Source organism: Nomascus leucogenys, chromosome 22a, assembly GCF_006542625.1.
Source record: "Nomascus leucogenys isolate Asia chromosome 22a, Asia_NLE_v1, whole genome shotgun sequence".
Lineage (NCBI taxonomy): Eukaryota > Metazoa > Chordata > Mammalia > Primates > Hylobatidae > Nomascus > Nomascus leucogenys.
This window is the reverse complement of record NC_044402.1, coordinates 41404740-41426836: the sequence shown is the minus strand read 5'-3', so window position 1 is coordinate 41426836 and position 22097 is coordinate 41404740. Positions and strand designations below refer to the sequence as shown.

At 38.8% G+C, this 22097-nt stretch overlaps 1 long non-coding RNA gene and 2 gene segments (V, D, J or C); all 3 read left to right on the top strand.

Moving 5' to 3' along the window:
- Positions 1-22097, top strand: part of LOC101179644 — a 632337-nt gene that overhangs the window by 1780 nt on the left and 608460 nt on the right.
- The window catches only part of LOC101175986, a 711545-nt gene that overhangs the window by 87842 nt on the left and 601606 nt on the right, over positions 1-22097 (top strand).
- LOC101176942 lies at positions 9924-13472 on the top strand. Its single transcript, XR_004028033.1, has 5 exons — positions 9924-9964; positions 10073-10187; positions 11401-11540; positions 11802-11916; positions 12161-13472. It is a non-coding gene; the product is annotated as an uncharacterized LOC101176942 (long non-coding RNA).

Here is a 22097-nt window from a genome sequence, read left to right as displayed (position 1 = left end):
CACCAAGAGGCTTTGTTATGATGAAAAAAGACCTGTTTAAATCAGTGACCAGAGACCATATGGTATTGAGCATATTTCAGCAAATGTTGGAGGAGAGTTGGAAACACTGAAGAGCATATAAATGCCTCCCTCCTCTGACTACCTAGCAATACATATTTGCCCTGCAATGTATACTATGTTCGGGCAAAATATTTGTGCCTGATGAAAAGAAGGCTTTTTAGTAGATATTAAGTTGAATTACAGGAAAAAACTTTGAGCATCACTTTATTATAAAAGTGAAGTTGTAGTCTGTTGGACATGATATCATTTATGTAATCCTCAAAGTGGGGAAGTTTAGAAATGGAGAGTTAAGATTTCTGTCCAGTTAAGAGTTCTGTTCCCATAGTCACTGATGAAAAGGATGCAACTCAATCCAAATTTGCTTCAAATTCTTAATCTGAAGAATGAAAGACTGAACAAATCTTTCCAAGCCTTGGAAGAAAGATTTGAAAGTCAGTAAGGAAGAGCAGAAGGTTGCGCCAGAATCAAGATACTTAAATTGTACTTCCACATTTATTGTATACCTTTTGGCTTCCTGGCATTCTGGAAAGAACCTGGGTTGTGTTTTTTGTTTGAATATTTCTGTTACTAATGGTCCATTTATTAGGCTATATATTATATCTATTTCAGGATTTGTTTCAGTATTAAATGAGATAACATACTGCCTTGAAATGAGTTCCTTAAAAGTAGAGACTGCACTTGGAATTCTTCCTCCATAATTGTTTGAGGAAACCAGGTTGAGACAGGGGGAAAGGCTAAGCATGGACTTGGTCCAGAGGGAGTCTTGATCCTGCCTGACCTCATAGGGAGCTCTGGAGAGTGAACTGCATCACAGGGGTGATCCCTCCCACCCTGAGGCAAGGGAGCCAGACTGCTCTGACCTATTGAGGGTAAGAATAAAGTCATAATTGGCTGTGGTGTTTCTTGGGGTAGAGGTATATGCTACTGGACAATGGTGGCTCTCATTGGCAGAGGTCAACTTTCTAGGGAAAGGGGCAACTGTGAGCCAAGAGTAGCCAACACTCACAGTAGCGGGGGATGGCTACACTGTCCTGGGAAAGAGATCTAGGCTGGGGACCAGCAGTGTTCGTTATTACCATGGAACTTGCCTGGTATGTGGGCAGCGTTCAAGAAATAATAAACTTTAATTATATTCTGAATTTAATTTCTCTCTCTTTTTGAAGGCGTTTATACAGCTGGCCTTACCAATTTTGAAGAGTTGAAATAATGTAAGTTAAAGCACTTGTTAACAGAAACCATCTAAATAAATATAAAAAACAGATAAAAGGAAAAATTTTTTCAAAGCTAAAATTCAGGAATTTTTAAGAGTAGTGACCAGAGAACCACTCTACTATCTCAGTTGCTTTTGGGAATGATGAGATGACATTCTATCCATCACCTTCTATCCAGGCAGCAGTGATTCTGATGATTTACAGTTCATGACTCTGGGCTTCCATGTGTAGACAGAACAACAAAGATACCATCTATATTTATACACGATTAATGCTATTTTGTTATTCATTTGTATTTAAGAATGAAGGACTGGGTACCAGGATGGACTCCTCATGTCTTGTGTCCATGTTCCCCACAAGGTTTCTTCTTGAATGGGGTGCCTGGCCCGCAGTGTGGGTATGTGGGTCCGTCATGTGAATTGACAGGCTTCTTTCTAGGATGAATGAGGAGGGAACTGGTAATTAAGTTGCTTCTCTTTGTTCCCTGAACCTAACATCACTGGAAACAGCCTAATTCTATTCATTACTCATAATAAAAACTGAAACTGTCCCAGATGGCTCATGTAAACTCTCACGAAGATTACGTGCCCCAAGTCGGCTTCGTATGCTTCTCACACACAGATACAGAAGCAGGTTGGTGAGAACGCAGAGAGGCTAGTGCGGCCATTCCACCTGTGGACCTTCACTACGTTCTCTTGTGTTCTGTTCCTCTCACCCTTCATCACCTACTCTCTTTCTCAACCCAGAACTTCTCCAGGGTCCCACCCAGTAGGTTCCCTTCACTCCAATTTCCACTGCAATCTTCTCATAGTTCATTCTGTCCTGGACTTTCTCCCTCTCTGTTTTATCCATCAGTGTGCTCGCATCCACTTTTCATCTACCTCTTGGGAATTGTGATATCGTTCATCTTTTTATTACTTTTATTGTTAATGGATTGAGGTCATTCTGTTTATAGTTTTACATTTCATTTCAGTGGGAATTTTAGAGAGTTAAGAGGACAGCACATATGTTTATTTTGAAGTTTTGTATCAGAAGCCCACCCTAGTAACATTTAAATTTTTAAACTGACTATATAATTTTGTCTTACATGTGTTAAAAAATTTATAGGCAGAATCGAGAAATAGATCAGAAGCCCAAGGGAAAACTGATTTCAGGCTGGTACAAATCAATGGAGTATTCAGAAAGCAGTTTTTGTTCTGACCTTGTAAAATCCCATTTTACCTGAGATTTTTCTCCTTATTGAGTTATTTCATTTTTAGGAGCCAATGAGCTCTATGCTACAATAGATTGGGTGGGGGAAGGCTTTTTGCTCAAAAGCTTCATTTTATTATTGGGGCACAGAGCAGTCTGTTCTTGTTCGCTATGCCTTTTCTCCCACCCACACGGCACTGCTGTTTGCTTAGCTCTGTTGAGCGTCACCGTCAATATCTCTCACCATTTCTACACCTCTCACAGGTTCCTCTCATTTCTGGTCTGCTGCTTGCACTCCTTCCACCTGTATTGAGTTCATGTAGGTTTACTTTTTAAAAATCTCTTTAACTATTTTGATAATCACATATTTACATGTTATATTTTCTTCCACTTATTCTGTTCAAGTTTCTTTATAGATGGAGGAACTTAACTGTGGAGATAGAAAAACTGCATTAATTTTTTTTAGTGTCAGATTCTCATAATTTGGCACAATATATCAGTCTATTCTGAACACTGACATTTGGAACAGGACTCTCAATTTCTCTTTTTAAATATAAGTTATCTAAATTATTTTCTGCTAGATTCACGAATATTAAACTTGACCTGAAATTAGGAAGCCTTTTCCACACTTTCCACTTGACAAAGAAAATTCTTGCCTTTAATCATTTGCTTTGATTAATTAGTTAATGCCGTGTGATCCAGGCTGATTTTAAGTATGAGTCTCTGACTTTATTTATTTATTTATTTATTTTTGAGACGGAGTCTCACTCTGTCGCCCAGGCTGGAGTGCAGTGGCGCAATCTCGGCTCACTGCAAGCTCCGCCTCCTGGGTTCACGACATTCTCCTGCCTCAGCCTCTCCGAGTAGCTGGGACTACAAGCGCCCACCACCACGCCCGGCTAATTTTTTTTGTATTTTTAGTAGAGACGGGGTTTCACCGTGGTCTCGATCTCCTGACCTCGTGATCCACCCGCCTCGGCCTCCCAAAATGCTGGGATTACAAGCGTAAGCCACTGCGCCCGGCCCCTAATTTATTTTTTAAAGAGTCGAATAAAGAAATAATCTTTTTCACCCACTGTAATGCTCACATCCAGCTGCACAGGGCCATATGAAGCTCAGCCCAGACTGAGACAACTGATCACCACCCTTCTCCTTGATGAATGGCTTTACTAATACAGAGTGTCTCAATGGTTTTCCAAAGTCTACAACACTGTCTTCTGTGACTAATTTCTCAGGGAAGTAAATTACTCTTCTATTTTTACATAATTCTCGTTTCTCATGTATTTAAAATTAAAACCGTATACTCTACGGAAGGTGACGTCATCACAGATTCGGAAAGAAAGAAACACTTTCTGTTGGTTTTGATATCACATTTCTCAAATGAGAAGGAAACAGTTCACTTCCTTGGATCTGTGGTTCCACCTGTGCCCTCCAGGGGACGACGTTGCACTAAGGAGGCATCTGTGTTCATTGCCGACCATCGTCATCCACTGAGCCTCCTCCCTGCAGCTGGCTGATGGAGCTCACTGATGTCTGTGTAGATAGGGAGCTGTGATGAGAACAAGAGGCCAGAACACATCCAGACTCCTTAAGGGAAGGCCTATTTCTGTTTTGGAAACTTTTCAAAGCCAGGGACTTGTCCAACCCAACCTCCCCACTGCTCCTAGCTCCTGAGGCTCAGCGCCCTTGGCTTCTGTCCTCCCTGCTCAGGGTCCCGTGGCGTTGCCTCTGCTCAGCCATGCTCCTGCTGCTCGTCCCAGCGTTCCAGGTGATTTTTACCCTGGGTGAGTAACATTCCATTCCTTTTCCTCCTTTTGTAAATGTGACTGTGTTGTAATTGCCTCTAAATAGACTTCTTAGCCAAGTCCGCGCTGCTTTTACTTACACAGCATTGGTGTTGCAGGAGGAACCAGAGCCCAGTCGGTGACCCAGCTTGACAGCCACGTCTCTGTCTCTGAAGGAACCCCGGTGCTGCTGAGGTGCAACTACTCATCGTCTTATTCACCATCTCTCTTCTGGTACGTGCAATACCCCAACCAAGGACTCCAGCTTCTCCTGAAATACACATCAGGGACCACCCTGGTTAAAGGCATCAACGGTTTTGAGGCTGAGTTTAAAAAGAGTGAAACCTCCTTCCACCTGACGAAATCCTCAGCCCATGTGAGCGACGCGGCTGAGTACTTCTGTGCTGTGAGTGACACAGTGCTTGAGACTGCAGGAGAGCTGAACACAAACCTCCTGAGATGCTGAGACTTTCTGTGACTCAAGAACTCAACCTTGAAGTCTGTCTTGTAATATTAAATAGCCATTCCAAGTTTCTGATGCTTATTGATGTATGCCGTATCTTTTTCATTTATTTATTTTTAAACTATCTATACTTTAAATTTAAAGTGTGTTTCCTTTAGGTAGGTTTATATATAGGGTCTTTCTATTCACTATGTCAATCTCTGGTTTTGCATTGGCAAGTTTAGATAATTATAATTTAATGTATATTGATGAAATTGGATTTTAGTATATACTATGTTATTATTGTGTTTCTGTTCCACCCTTATTTATTTTTTGTTGTTCTTTTTTTTTTACTGACACTTTTTGGATTATTTGAATATTTTTAACACTATTTTTATCTATGGATATATTTTGAGTGGTTGCTCTGGACATTATAATACATATGACTAACCCTCCAGGGTCTTCTGTGATGTTGTACCTCTTTATGTAAAATGTAGAAATTTTTGTATAATGTGTCTCTTTATTATACAATAATAATTGTCTGTTCAACAAACACTGAAGTTTGTTGTAGTAGTTCATGTATATTAAAGCTACATATATTGGAAACCTCACCATATAATGGTACAATTTTCGTTTTAAATAATTGTATGGGCTGTATAAAACTCACTAGGAATAATAATAAATATTTCGTGTTTAACAGCTGTTTACTAACTCTTGTATGCTTCCTTTGTTTCTAACGTTAAGTTTTCCTCTGCTACAGGGAGATGTGTTTGAAATGATGTCATTCCCTTCAAACTTAAAAAATTCCCTTTAACATTTTTTCTAGAGTAGGTTTGCTGGTAATTGTATTTTTTAGTCATTTGTTATCTGAAGATGTCTTTATTCTTAATTTCCCCTTCATTTGTGGAAGATATTTTTACTGGCTCTGTAATTCCGTGCCAACCATTTTCCCCCCTCACTTTAAAGATACTGTTTCATTGTCTGTTGGTCTCCATATTTTCTGGTTAGAAATCTATGGTCATTCAAGTAATTGTTTCCCAATGATATTAATATGCTGTTTTTCTCTAGCTGCTTCATTTATATGCTATTTGTATACACACATAAACGCAAGTAAAATCATATCGTCTTTTGTTGTCCTCAGTTTAATTATGGTGTTTACATGTGGTTCCCTTTCATTTGTTCCTGTTTGGGGCTTAAATTCATGTTTGTCTTTCTCTGAATTTGGTAAGTTTTTGGCCATTCTTCTTTCAAATATGTTTTCTGGCGCAATCTCTTTCTCTTCTCCTTCTAGGACTGCAATTAGTTACAACTTAGGCTTTAGGACACTTTCCCACTAGCTCTCCATAGCTCTATTTTTTTGTTTCAATTTTTTTCTTGATTTTAAGGTAGGCCTCTACTCACTAGATGCCTGTAGCATTACATACCCCACGTTGTGACAACCAAATTTCTATCTAGATTTGTCAAAGTCAAAATTAGTTAGGTTAGATAACCTATACTGATCTACTTTCAAGTTTGTTATTCTTTGCTCTACCATCTTCATTTTGCTATTGAGCCCTTGCTGTGAGATTTTCATTTTGGATATTGTATTTCTCAGTTCTAAAATTTCCTTTTTTTTTTTTTTGAGATGGAGTCTCGCCCTGTCACCCAGGCTGGAGTGCAATGGCATGATCTTGGCTTAGTGCAACCTCTGCTTCCTGGGTTCAAGCCATTTTCCTGCCTCAGCCTCTTGAGCAGCTGAGATTACAGTCACGTGCCACCACCCCTGGGTATTTTTTTTGGTATCTTTAGTAGAGATGGGGTTTCAACGTGTTGGCCAGGCTGGTCTCGAACTCCTGGCTTCGTGATGCGCCTGCCTCAGCCTCCCAGAGTGCTGGGATTACCCATGAGCCACCAAGCCTGGGCTAAAATTTCCCCTTTTTAACTTTGTGGTACATAATCAAAGAGCTACTTTAACGTCCTTTTCTATTACTTCTAGCATTTTAGTCATCTTGACCTTTCATCTGTTGATCTTTTACTTAAATATTAGTCCACTTTTCTGATCCTTTGTATGTCCAATAATTTTGAAATGCATCTTAAACATTTTAAATATTAAGTGTGTAGACTCTGTTTTCTTCTTCTCCTTCTCATCCTTATTCTTCTTTACAAAGCATTCCTCTGCAGAATTTCGATGCTTTTGCTTTAGCAGGAAATCAACATAGTTTGGTTTATACTGTAAGTTTTCTCTCCCCTTTTGTGGAATTTGGTAGCTCAAAATCTCAGTTCAGTTCTCTAATAATGTGCAATGTTGGTTTGGAATTATCCAAGTCACGTGTAGCTTAGGGATTAGTGTGAAACCTGTTTGGGTGGCTCAAATCTCAGGTCAGCCCTGAGTTCTCTGCTACATTGGTTTTTTTGTCTGCATCGGTGCCACTCAGGAGGTAGTCTGAGACTGAAATAGTGGTTCAGATATCAGTTAAATAACCCAAGCTTTGTTGATCTGGTTTGAGTCAGTCCCAGGTACATGGAGCTTTGGGATTAGCCTGAGACTTGAGCTGTTTTCCGTCTCTTCCCTGGGGTCTCTCTTTTCTAGTCTTGTCCATAGAGGCAGAAAGATTGTGCCTCTTTCAGAGTTTTGGTCTCCTATACCATTGTTATTGCCACCATGCCATACACCAGGGGCCTTTCTAAGGGCAAAGACAAGAGCGAAAAACAGGGAAAAATATGAAATAAAAGGCTTGCACAAATTGCTTCTCCAACGTTTGACTTTTGCCTGCTTTGAGTAATTTCAGATGCCACAGATAGTTATTTTTTTGTGTGCTTTGTTCAGTTTTCACTTGTAACCTATAGGAGAGAGGGGCTGTAGGCATCTTAAAGCTATCTCCTATTTTACTATGTTCCTGCATTAACTTATGGTCTAATATAATGTTCATCAAGAATTGCTATTTGATATTTTCTTTTCCCACTTTTATTTTTTATTACTTCTTTCAGTTAATCTTATTCCTTTTTTATACATGTACTTTTTTTTGTCATTAAGGTTATAAGAATCATCTAATTACAGTCTTGATTCTTTGGATCTTTTTTTTCCAAACTCATGAAAGTCTTTCTTTGATGCTAGAAAATGAGCCTGTGCACCTGTTTTTAATACGAGCTTAAAGAACTATTTTCCCCAAAATATAAAATCTTCTGGATTCTGAACAATATCTGAACCTAAGAGCATAATAAGGTGTGGTACATCCAAAGACTATGCTTTTCCAGTACCTAAAGCAGAGCTATTTTATTTTCAATTTTCTGCTGTCTCTGTATTTTTCATTTCTGAATTTTCACTTATTTTAAATGGACCATGCATTTTGTGATTTATTTATTTATTTATTTTTTGAGACGAAGTCTCGCTCTGTTGCCCAGGCTGGAGTGTAGTGGCGCGATCTCGGCTCACTGCAACCTCTGCGCCCCGGGTTCAAGCAATTCTCTTGCCTCAGTCTCCCTATAGTAGCTGGGATTACAGACATGCACTACCATGCCCAGCTAATTTTTGTATTTTTAGTAGAGATGCGGTTGGTCAGGCTGGTCTGGAACTCCTGACCTTGGGTGATGCACCTGCCTCCGCCTCCTAAAGTGCTGGGATTACAGGTGTGAGCTACTGCGTCCAGCCAGGACCATGCATTTTGGTATTTTGGGCTGTGTTTGGAGACTATTTAATCTCCCTGACAATCGATGTATTTCTTAAAATGGTGTCAACATCCTCCGATGAGAGAATTCTATTTCTGATCCTATTCCTCTTCAACTATGAGATGTTGCCTCTAAATCAATAGAGAATTGCGAAGTTCCTTTGCATTCTTTTAGCGCGGAGCAAAAGGCCGTATTCCAGGGCATCATGCAATCCTGTCCCTTTCACTGTGAACACACTGGGATTTGCAAACACCCAGCAAATCACCCACTGGGATTTGCAAACACCCAGCAAATGTCTCTTTGAGAGACATTAAAATCACCACCAGCCTGAAAGTCAGCAGAAATTGCTCCTCACAGTTTATTTTGACCATGTTTTTTCTGCCCTGCCTTTAAACTTCACTGTGATCCCATCTACTTTTGTCTTACGGAAACATGGATAAATCTGTTCTTTCCAGATGATCTTTGTTTTTACTCTTTTGGATTTTGGTTTATTCTCATTTATATTTCTATTTTTTTAGTTAGGAAGAAATTTGGGAGATATGGGATGTGAGTATATAGCATTAGGAATCTAAAGTACACACTCAAAGTCTATGTATTTACAAAATGTCAGCCATACTCTATCTACACGAAAAACAATCTGTACAGGCAGTAACAAATGAATCAAGAACCCAAGGAGAGAACTGGTCACATGCTCCTGGAATCAAAGAAAATAAGCATTCTGACTCCGTAAAAGATTCCCATTGGCCACAGGGAACGTGTTGAATTTCTCCTTTCTCTTGTTTTCAGAGATTGCTTGTTTGGTGTCGGCGTATTTCCTTCAGCCCTAGAGGTTTCTGTAGTTGTGTTTCCCTTAGCTCTAGGGGCAAAGCCTTTCCATCCTGAGTTACACCTTGTCATTAGTCATATAGAGGCACTAGTCCCATTTTATGGGTATTGTCTTTTATTCTACGGCTGCACAAGCATCGTCTAAGGGAAATATCTCTATCATCCTCCACCACCAACAAGGCAACTCTGAACCATCAAAAACTCATCCCGAGGCAGCTAGTCTGCGTCCAAGGATTCTCAGAAACACAGCTTAATTCTGATACATTTTTAAAACCTGATTTCTCAATGAGGTAACGTATTACTCTATTTTTACATGACATCTTATTGCTAATGGACTCTAGGCCTAAAACACCGTCATAGACTTGGGCAGGAAGAAACACATGGTGTGGATGTTTTGATACATCTCAGAAATTAGGAGAAACGCTCTCATGAGCTCTCTCTGCTAAACTGGTTCTGCACTTGGCCTCCAGAGGGCGATGCTGCACAAACTGGAGCTTTTCTTTCTGTTGAAGATCAATCCACTGCTCAGTTTCTTCTTCCTGCAGCTGGTTGAGTTCTTTCCAGACAGAGACAAGTGACAAGAATTAGAGGTTTAAAAAGCAACCAGATTCATCTCAGCAGCTTTTGTAGTTTTAAATAAGCAAGGAGTTTCTCCAGCGAAACTTCCTCACACCTCTTGTTCTTGGTCTCTTCAGCCACTTTCTTCCTGTTCTCTGGAGAGCTTGCAGAAAAGAGCCTGCAGTGTTTCCCTTGCTCAGCCATGCTCCTGGTGCTCATCCCACTGCTGGGAATACATTCTGTCCTGAGTGAGTAAAATTTCTTTATGGTCTCTAGTTCCACAGGTTCTGACTAGAAATGCTTGCTTTTTATACTGAGTCTGCACTGCTTTCACTGATAATACATTGTTTTTCCAGGAACTGCCAGAGCCCAGTCAGTGACCCAGCCTGACATCCACATTACTGTCTCTGAAGGAGCCTCACTGGAGCTGAGATGTAACTATTCCTATGGGGCAACACCTTCTCTCTTCTGGTATGTCCAGTCCCCCGGCCGAGGCCTCCAGCTGCTCCTGAAGTACTTTTCAGGAGACACTCTGGTTCAAGGCATTAAAGGCTTTGAGGCTGAATTTCAGAGGAGTCAATCTTCCTTCAACCTGAGGAAGCCCTCTGTGCATTGGAGTGATGCTGCTGAGTACTTCTGTGCTGTGAGTGCCACAGTGCCTGGGTCTGCAGGGGGAGCTGAACACAAACTGCCTATGCTAGAGAAGTTTTCAGAGACTCAATACATCTTCCTGTGGCATTTTCAAAGATCTCCTTTTTTATGATGGCGAATGAGGCAAAGACGGCTGAACCGACCCAGGCATTTCTATTTAATTCTGCAATTCCTGTTATGCTCCATGTCCTGATAAATTTTGTTTCAGAAGCTTTTTGCTCATTGTAGAAACTACATAATAGGCAATAGTATTCTTGAATGATGGAAGAGATAGTATTCTTATAACAATCAAGTCCTCCATGACTTACCTTGATGTCGTCTGCATTAGGGGGCTGACTATGTGAGCTGTGACATGGCCTCGGAGAAACTTGGTTTTCATTTATCATTTCATCCGTCATCTAATCTGGAAAACAGAAGATGATTTTCTCATGTTCTTACTTTGCAAATTTGTTTTCTTTTCAAGTTGGTCATTCATAGGTGATTTTTTTTAGAGTTTCTTTTTTTTGCCTGTAACTGTGGTATTCATGTGTCTAAATATTTTGTTTGAGTTTAAATAACTCTATTTAGGAAGAACTGTGAGAAATTATTAGTCAACAATAAAAGAGTGATTAGAATCATGAAATACTTATAAAAATGTCAGGTGATGTTAGTTCCAGCAACTATTTAAGAATAGTGCAGAAGAAAAATGAAGATTAAAAATTCATCAGTGTTTCTCCAAATACTTTTTCACGGTTTGAAAAGTAGTTTCCTATTCTTTTAGTGTCAGAAATGCTGCAAATCTGTATCAGAAATTTGTGGCTATAATCCCTCTCATTTTTCTTCTAGCTACTGGCATTTCTATTCATTGCTTTCACCCGGTTGTGATATGATTTCAGCTATTGGAATATTAAAGATGGATTCTTATAACATTTTGATAATCAATCATGTGATAAGTTTAGCAGTGCCAAACTGTGCTGGAAACACTGATAAGAATTGCAATGCATAGTAGAGGGTCAGTGGATCCAGTATAAATTTATGGCTTTCTTTTGTCTAGGATGGAAAGAACTGTTTAAGAAGTTTTTATATTTCTCGTTTGCTTGAAGTCTTGGAGGATAGCAAGTAGTCTGGAGAAAAAGGAGAAGGAGAATGAATCTTTCCAGCTGCTACTTGGCTCACACTATAATGTATTAGAGGGTAGGTATGTAGGAACCCTCAAATACAGAAAGAATAAGTAAATTGTGGCCAATGGTACATCTTAGCCACATGGCGAACCAGCAGATCAGCAGTAGTTTTTAGGACCTAGTGAGATGATTATATGTGATAGATGTATTTCAATGATTGCTGGATGGGTATAAGGAAGGTAAATGGAACATCAGAGATGTAAAATTATGAATAAGATATGTACTCGTGTAATGTCCCCTGCTTCAGTCCCTCCATTCTTTTCTATTTTAAAAGCACATTGTCTTCTACCTTTGGTAAGACGGCTAACTTCAGGCAACTCACTGTTATCAGCTCAGCCACATTGCCCAAAGGGACTGTGACGGGCACTTTGTGCGGAATCTTAAAGGAGGTAGGAATATAGAATTGTTTTGTTGTTGTATGTGTTTCAAATGTGTGTAGAAAGTTGCATATAGAAGTTGAATAGTCCAAGGGGTGGATTGATTTATTGACTCTCAGCTCCTTGCCTCTTCTGTGAATGTGGATCTGTACCCTTCAATTATGTTCCTTGCCAATTGGCATAATGTTATGCTTTGTCAGTAGAGGATCAGGGAGAAAAGATTTTGATTTTTGCTTTCTGTGTGCACACGCCACAGGTTCCTGCAGCATGAGAGGCTTCTCCAGGGTCCAGTTCATGCAGTGCACCCACACCAGGTTCCTGCACTGTACAGTGGCCAGCAGTGTCCTCCAGCACTTCCATTTTTGGGTGGTACCGTAGAACAGAGCCTGCAGTGAGACACCTTCCTGTATCCAGCTTTCCCCATATTCATCCCTAGATTCATGAATCGGCACCCTGGATTATGGTTTTCTGGTAAGTATGAGAGGGTGAATTTCTCTGTAGAAAATTCACAGCACGACAGTGACTTCTGTGTCATCTAGCGAGACACAGTTGTGCTTTTCCCAATAAGATCTGGGTCTCACCCCTGGGGAGTGGGGCTAGGGGTCCCTTCTTGGGGTGTTGTACCCAGCCCTAGGAGTAGGGACTGTACCTTGTATCTGCTATTCCTACAGGAATAGGAATAGCAGAGTTTTCTTTTCTTTGTATTACCTATTTCCTTGTTACTCTAAATCCTGTTATAATTAATACTTTTTTATATTAATATTAAATTTTCCTATAATTATAAAAAGCATTTTCTGTTCAAATTATTATATGGTCTATCTTTCCTGATTGGACCAGACTTATACATGCACCAAGGATCTCAAGCCACTGAAGACCATCTCCCCATCCACCGTCACCTAACAAATCTAGTTGCTTGCTTGTTTTATTTATTGCTCATTTGTTTTATTTATTTATGGTTTATTATTTTACTTATTTAGTTTTACTTATATGATTACAAGAAACTTTATGCAATAAAGAATTACATTAAGAAGAATTTGGAAGTATTATGTTTTATATTAATGAAATTAATTTTGATTTTTCACATTTTGTGCATATTTGACGCAAAATTGTATTATACCATTGAGGCAAATTATAATCCCTTTTAAATGTATTTTAGCTTACAACACAAATTGTCTTTCATTCACTAATGAGACTGTGTCTGAAGATTTTAAATTCCAGTCATTTTTCATTCATCTAACTCTCTTAATTATCCTTATTTTTGATTTCTTTAAAATGGAGGGAAAAGACCATGATAATTTTAAAACAATCTGAAGACAGAATATTTCTAACACCCAGAAAGTTTTTGTGTGTGCCTTTCCAATCAACCCACCTTCTGGAGCAACAGATGTATTTCTAGTATTACAGATACTTTAACCATTTTAGAACTTCAAATCAATGGGATTATTCAGTAGGTACTCTCTTCTGCCTGGTTTCTTTCACTCTTCATGTTCTGGAGGTTAATCCGTGTTCATTACTGTAATTGTTGAGAAGTTTTCTATTGTATGAATAAAGCACAATTTATTTATTCATTTGGCTGTGCACACCATTGGCTGATTACAGAATCTTTTAGGGATTAAATCTTTGGTAGCATTCTTTTTTTTTTTAAATTAGATTCAGGGGTTACGTGAGCAAGTTTGTTACATGGGTTCATTGCGTGATGTTGAGGTTTGGGCTTCTAATGATCTTGTAGTGAACATAGTACCCTATAGATAGTTTTGCAACACTTCTCCCTCCCCCTCTCTCCTCCCTTTTGGAATCCCCAGTGCTTATTGTTCTCATCTTTGTGTCCTTGTGTACTCAATGTTTAACTCCCACTTATAAGTGAGAACATTCTGTATTTGGTTTTCTGTTTCTATGTTAATTCCCTTAGGATAATGGCCTCCAGCTTCATCCATGTTGCTGCAAAGGACATGATCTCATGCTTTTTATGGCTGTGTAGTATTTCATGGTGTACATATACCACATTTTCTTCATCCAGTCCACCACTGGTTGGAATTTGGTAGCATTCTTAAGGGTACAAGGTATAGGCTGTCCTAGATTTTTAAATGCTGTTCAGGCAATGGTAGGGTGTGTCTCTAAAGTTCTATAGTTGAAATCCATATCTTAAATACTTTTATTTAAAAACCAATTTCTAAAATTCATTGTGCTATTTAACATGCCACTAATTTTTCTAATAAAAACCCAATATCTGATATTTCCTGTGCTACTTATAAAAGCTTTAGGTATCATTCAAGCTATGGGTAGCTGAACTGTAGTTTCCTCTGTTGTGGCCTTACGTGTTAATAACAACAGTAGCTGACCACCTTGGAGTTCGCTTTCTTGACTAAGTCAATTGACTCTCCTTAGAGTTGAGACTTAAGTTAACTAGCTCATGCTTGATATTCTGTGGTTTCTGTTGAAAAGATTTAATGTAAATTATATGTCTTAGCACTTTAGTATATTTATTCTTACTTGCTAACATGTATATAAATATTATGAACAGCATTTTGATAAGTGTCCCTGCAAATCCTGAAGATCTACCAGTCATGTCATTATAATCCTTGCTCAACAGTCATTCCAGAGAACTCATTTAATATGTAGAGGCATTTTGCTATATACAGTGCATATGAAAATATTTTAAAGCTTGTCAGGTAACTTATATCAAATATGCAGCACATCCAATACAAATTTCCAATCGTTTAAGCACAGTAATAAAGTTATCAAGATAATTAGACCTCTGTACAGAATTCTTATGGGGATGTCTAAGACAAGGGAGCACTTTTATTCAGGAAACAAGTGCACCAAAACATGAGTATAAAAGGTAGAATGTTAAGATGCTGAAGATACTTTATATGTATATTTATGACTTCAAGTTGCTGTGTGTGATATATTTCATATAACTGGATATTAAAAATTTACCTTCATATTAATTTTCTAGAGCTGCCATGACAAATACCACAGACGGGGTGGCATAAACAACAGAATCTGTTTTTCTCTCAATTCTGGAGATAGAAATCCAAGATGAAGGTGTTGGCAGGGCAGGTTGTTTTTGAGGCTTGCAGATGGTTGCCTTCTCACCATGCCTTCAGGTGGTCTCTCCTCTCATGGTGCACATGTCTGTGTCCGGATTTCCTTTCTTACAAGAACGCCAATTATGTTGAATTAGAGCCCAGCTATATAACCTCATTTTACCTTAATGACCTCTTTAAAGATCCTGCTTTCAAATACAGTTTCATTCTGATGTACTGGGGGTAAAGTCTTCAACATGTAAGTTTTGGATGAGACTCGGTTTATTCTGTGGCAACCCTCCAGGGAAATAAATATTAAATTCATAAAGAAGATAATTAAGGCCTCTCTTGACACAACACCTTGCTAATTGCTGGTGCACACAATGATCATATATAATTTTGATGATGAATTTTCTCTGCTTTCTTTTGTGATTCTAGAGCAATTAGAAATGTGCAACAACAGATGCAGATACTTCCTAAATATTTCAAATTGTAAAGGAAGTAGAGAGTACAATGGTAAAAATGTAAAAGCTATTATTTAGACTTGCCTTCTTTCTCTCTGCTACATTAGGATATGGAATTTTCTCATGTTAGGTTTGTCTTTTTCTGCAGCTAAATCTTAATTTCTTTTTAGTTTTTCATCTCAGGTAGTTTTCCTTTTTTTCTCTACTCTTTTCTGTATGAATGTTGAGTTTTTTAACTTGTCTTTTTTTTCCTCTCTCGTCTCTGATCTCAACTTTGCCAGAGCTATTTTAGCTGACTAACTTGCTATTCCTATCTTGCACTACTCTTTTACTACCTAATCAGCAGAACTGACATTTAAAAAAAGCAAAAAGAATTGAAATTCTTTTGGAAGTTGTTTATGGCAGGTGCAGTGGGTTAAGTAGATGAGGGAGGGGTGCTTAGTCCTTGAACACAGGGGCAGCAGGAAGAATCCCATCCTATATGTTCAGCTTTCTTGGGGGTTGTCTGTTTTTTCAAGCAGTATGTAACAAGATTTTTAATTTTGATTGAATCATAGTCTTTAAAAAAATATGTTTTGATTACTGATACGTTTGGATCCATTTTTAACGTTTTGGCCTTGCTCAGCATGCTCTTGATTTGTTCTTTCCTGTTTTAGTCTGTCTTCTGTTGCATTGATAGTTTTCTTTTTTCTTTCTATTGTTTTAGAAAGTGTAAATTGTATTTTTTGTTCCTAAAAGTATCCTTAAATTATATATGTATACATATATATAATTTTTAAATGCCCAAAGTTATTATTATTTTTTCCTGAAGTTATTCTATAACATTTTTTCCTTGTATGTCCCCCTCCTTCTCCTTGGGTATATTTTTTTCTCCTTTTGACTTACTGTCTTTAGAATTACTTCTGTAGCTAATTGGAAGAAACTATACACATACTATATATATGAAGACAATAATTTTAGAGTTTATCAAATTAGCCGATAAACTAGAGCTCCAATGCACACTAACAAAAGTAATAAGAAAGAAAACAATTCAACACAATAATTGGAACATGAATTCATTCCCTTCTTCCTCAGAGCCTTTGCCTGATCTTCCCTCTGCCCAGAGTGCTTTTCACTACTAGCCACATTGATGGTTCTTTCACTAGCTCCTAGTCTCTGCTCCTGAAGAAACATGAGCACATGTGAATAAAAAGGGGAATTATTTAAAAGCTTTATTGCCATTTTATATTTTATGGTTAAAAAACAACATTTTAAGTGTTGATCAATAGGAGAAAGGCTGTATAAACTGAAGTATATCCCTAATATGGTGCAGTATAGCAGAAGGCCCCATGTGAGTTAATACAATAAGACCTAAAGATTTATTATTGAGTTTATCAAGTGAGTTAGAAAAAGGTATGCACAAGATGTATCATTTTTATTACATTTTAAACCTATAAATGAAATACCATATATTTCAGCTGTTTCATATATTTTGTATATGCATGTAAATAGCATCAACTCCAAATTGATTAGATGAAACAATAAGGGTAATAAGGGATGAAAGGACTAGAACTGGGAGTAGTGGTCAAAGGAGATTTTAGTCTATCTGGAATGCTGTATTACTTTAAATAATTTCATATATTTGTGAATTCTTCCTAGTATTAAACCAAAAAAGTCATAAAAGCCATCACAAAGGTTTATCCACATTCTTTTCTATTCTACTCATAGAAAAAGGGAGAGAGGAGAAAATGATCAACTACTTCATTAGGTTTTGTTCAGCCTTCCTAAGTATAAGTGTTCTTTCTGCCTCTGGGATCATACAGCTTCTAGTTTACACTCATCTTAGGGTCCTACTATATGATTTATATTATAGATATGTATTTTTGTCCACTCCAGTAGACTATAAAATTAGTGTTATGTCCGCTTTTAAGTATTCTTAAAACTTAATAAATTATTCACTTATAGTAAAACTTCAATACATGTTTTTGGACTTATTTTGAACTAAATTAAAGGAATTAAGTGAAGAGTACAAAATGAGAATTGCCAAATTAAGATATTAACTTCCACGAAATGACATTTTAAAGTGGTAATTGATTCATTCTTAATCCCCATTCAATCTAGGCAGTTGTATTGTTTTCTGACCACCTCCATTTCCTTCGTAGGAAACATGAAGTGAATGGGGCTGAGTTGTGTGACTACTTAGTAATTAGTTGGTCCGTGGTGGTTTTTGTTGATGGTTTCAGTCCACTAGGGGGCACTCTAGGATTTCCAGAAATGAAGACTTTTTCTGATGGTCCCAAAGGGTGGAACAATTAAAAGAGGAGACAAGGTGGCGTGTGAGTCAGTCAAATCACAGATAACAAGGAATTGCAGTGGAATGGGGGGCAGTGTGGGTGTAAAGTTCATCCTAGGTTTTCAGCTCTGATATTCTATATAGAACCTCAGAAAGCTGGAGTTCACAGGTCTACGAATCCATTGTGAGAGATGATTCTGTAAGCAAAGGTAAGGGAATTGGAGTTTTACTGGGAATTGGGAGGATGGACACTCAATAGAAAATATCTCTATTACATATTTTCAGTTTTTAAATTTTTAAGACTAAAATTCCTGAAATTCACTGGCATGGAAATTATTCCAAAATACCCCTGATATCTGATTTCTTCATATATCTTCTCTGAGACTAAAAGGAACAAGAATAAGCAGAAAAGAAGAAAATAGAAAGGAAATAAGGACCAAAACCAGAAAGAGAAAAGAGAGGAGAATATTTAATTTGACCAGCAATATGTGGCCTGATCATAACAGCTGTGTGGGCCTGCAGGGTGTGTAGGGAAAGGGTTGGACAGAGTGGGAGAGGTAGAAATGAAATTAGAGTGGATATCATACACACATCCTATTTTTCTTTTAACCAAACTCTAGTTGGAAACATTTTCTATGCAGACAATCTCCTGATTTCAAGAAATTGTATTTATTTCTAAATCCACCATACATCCTTATCAGAAAGTTTTCCTTATTAAAATTTTCATATAATTGAATTCTGCAATTTTCTGTCAAACTATGTAATTTGGGCTTCCCATGATTCTTTAAGGCTATACTTTCCCCAGCTGAGACATGGATTCTTCTCAGACGTATCATCGTCTTTCTTCACATACTATTCTACAGTTTCTCTTATATAAAGTACTTTAAGGAAAAAAAACCCTGTAACTTCATACACTGGAAATATTGGCTCTTCCCCCCTTGCACTATTCACACCCAGAGTTTTGGAGAGATTACTGTGCAGTCTCAAAGGCCACTGCTGGTGGAGTTTCCTATTCAGATGAATGACACAGCTCAGGTGTGATTGGTACTCAGGGAGTCTGGTGCAAACTATTGACTGTAAGAATAAGTTTGTCTGGACCCAAGACTTGACCCCTTCCAGAGCAGGGGCAAAGGCACCCCAGCAACCAGGTAAGGAGCCATGGAGAGGAGACTGGGAGCTCTCTTGGGGCTTTTGTGGGTCCAGGTTTGCTGTGAGTTGGGCCATCCTAGATGGGGGCTGACAAGGGAAGGGAGGGAAGGGAAAGTTGACACAAATCTCCTGGACTGTCCTACAGCCTCATGAGTGTTTCTATGGATATTTTACAGGTTTGGAAACTGCATCAGTGATTCCTTAGTGACATAATACGTATTTGCTTTGCTCTTTCCAAGCAGGGGTGAGACGAGTGAAGGTGGAGCAGAGTCCTTGGGTTCCGAGTCTGCAGGAGACACCCAGCTCTACTCTGAGGTGCAGTTTTTCTACGTCTGTGAACAACGTGCAGTGGTTCCTACAGAATCCTGGGTTGGCCTCATCAGTCTGTTTTTCATGGCTTCATGGATGAAGCACAGTGGAAAGTTATGGTCAAAAAGAAACTCTGAGCAGCTCTGTGGTACCCTACACATCACAGCCGCCCAACTGAAAGACTCAGGCACGTACTTCTGTGCAGTGGAGGCACAGTTCTCCCAGGAAATCTGCAGCCTGGATCCGAACTGCAGCTGGGCCTGCAGCCCCCACCCCTTCCATGAGAGAGGCATGCTGCCCCCACAGTATCACTTGCACAGCTTTGGGTTTTCTGACTGATGTTGCACTTTTATCTCTGCTAAAATTAGACATTCCAGGATTGCCATTTAACCTTTTTGTTCTACCCTTTTACGCTCAGAAATCTCTTGGCAGGAAAAAGCTTTGATATGGAACCACTGGAGCAACTTATAAAGATATCAGGACCCAATGGACTGTTAAAACAGATCCTCTCTATATAAATTACTGTGATAAAAAAGGTTTGAAAAAATATATGCTGGTCAACAAATAGTAAAGAGATGACTCAGTGCTTCATCTAAATGCAGGTTGTTCACTTTTCTAGTAAAAGGGAAGAGAGCATGTGTGATGCATATTATATATATATTTTTTACTCCTGGAACCCATAAAAGATAAAATTTTAAAGCACGTAACGTGTCAGACATTCTCTTAATTTACATATATTATCTAGGTGCTGACAGTACCTCTTTACTCTACCCATGAATAAACTGAGGATTATAGGGCACACATGTCTTGCCTGAACTCAGATGGTTATGAAACTAGCAATGAAGCGGGGCTGGGATTCTCCTTCTCGATGTATGAAAGCAGAGTGTGTACTCTAAGCTACACATTATAGAAGACTTTTTCTTTTATTATACTTTAAGTTTTAGGGTACATGTGCACAACGTGCAGGTTAGTTACATATGTATACATGTGCCATGTTGGTTTGCTGCACCCATTAACTCGTCATTTAACATTAGGTATATCTCCTAATGCTATCCCTCCCCCCTCCCCCCACCCCGCAACAGGGCCCGGTGTGTGATGTTCCCCTTCCTGTGTCCATGTGTTCTCATTGTTCAATTCCCACCTATGAGTGAGAACATGTGGTGTTTGGTTTTTTGTCCTTGTGATAGTTTGCTGAGAATGGTGGTTTCCAGCTTCATCCATGTCTCTACAAAGGACATGAACTCATCATTTTTTATGGCTGCATAGTATTCCATGGTGTATATGTGAACAGGCAACTTACAGAATGGGAGAAAATTTTTGCAATCTGCTCATCTGACAAAGGGCTAATATCCAGAATCTACAATGAACTCAAACAAATCTACAATAAAGAGCCCCATCAAAAAGTGGGTGAAGGATATCCACAGACACTTCTCAAAAGAAGACATTTATGCAGCCAAAAGACACATGAAAAAATGCTCATCATCACTTGCCATCAGAGAAATGCAAATCAAAACCACAATGAGATACCATCTCACACCAGTCAGAATGGCGATAATTAAAAAGTCAGGAAACAACAGGTGCTGGAGAGGATGTGGAGAAATAGGGACACTTTTACACTGTTGGTGGGACTGTAAACTAGTTCAATCATTGTGGAAGTCAGTGTGGCAATTCCTCAGGGATCTAGAACTAGAAATACCATTTGACCCAGCCATCCCATTGGTGGGTGGATATTCCTTGAAAGAAGGATGAGAGGCCGGGCGCGGTGGCTCACGCTTGTAATCCCAGCACTTTGGGAGGCTGAGGCGGGCGGATCACGAGGTCAGGAGATCGAGACCATGGTGAAACCCCGTCTCTACTAAAAATACAATGCACTCCAGCCTGGGCAACAGAGCAAGAGTCAGTCTCAAAAAAAAAAAAGAAAGAAGGATGTGAACATAAGGAGCATCACTCTACATTGTTTAAAAATGATCACTGAAATCCCAGAGGATTATAAATCATGCTGCTATAAAGACACATGCACACGTATGTTTATTGTGGCACTATTCACAATAGCAAAGACTTGGAACCAACCCAAATGTCCAAAAGTGATAGAATGGATTATAGAAGACTCTTTAGAATCACAAAATACCAATTATTTCAACTGATAAATTTGTGCAATGTGCTCACATACATCAGTGGCAAATATATCCATCTGGATAATTTCTAAATTGCATCTAGTAAGAAAGAGTTCATTAAACTTTTCATTTTGTTACATTAAAATCCATTTGTCTTCCTTGCATTACTCATGATTTTGTAACATCATTCAAGGTCTGGAAAAGAGAGTAGAAACTTCTAGGGTTGCCCCCCAAAAACTTACCTGCTGTAGCCACAGTCCAAGACTTCCGAGAAGCAAACCCAAAGTTTAAACCTAAATGTCGATCAGTTACAACACATGTAGAATTTCAACCTTACAAGGTCTGTCATGTGAATGTAAGAGAATGGACTAGGAAGGACTGGGGCCCTGGGAACCAAGATGAAGATAAGCTGGCAGTCTCCGGTGAAGCTGGGAGCAGGGCCACCTTCCTGGGTATGTGACCTGTTGCAGCCCACAGGACCCTGATTAATGCTCTGCTATCACTGCCTTGACATTTTTAATAGTTTTGTTTTTAAACTTGTGTGAGTAAGTGAAGTTCAATGAGAGGACAGAGCATGTAGGTGAGCAGAGGAGATACACAGGACAGCGGGACACCGGACAGAATCACATGCAGGCTCAGGTTCATGGGCACAGTGGGCACAGTGTGAGCTGAGCAGTTGGATGGGCTATTTTGAGTGCATGAGCACACAGGGTTCTCTGGTGTTTTGCGGCTATCCAAAGTGAGTGGCGGTAAACTTTTCAGTAAATTATTACACAATAAAAGCATATACATGGACAAGGCGATAAGGTATATTGGAGAGTTATTAGAATCCTTCAAAAAGTTTAGAGACTGGTTTTGA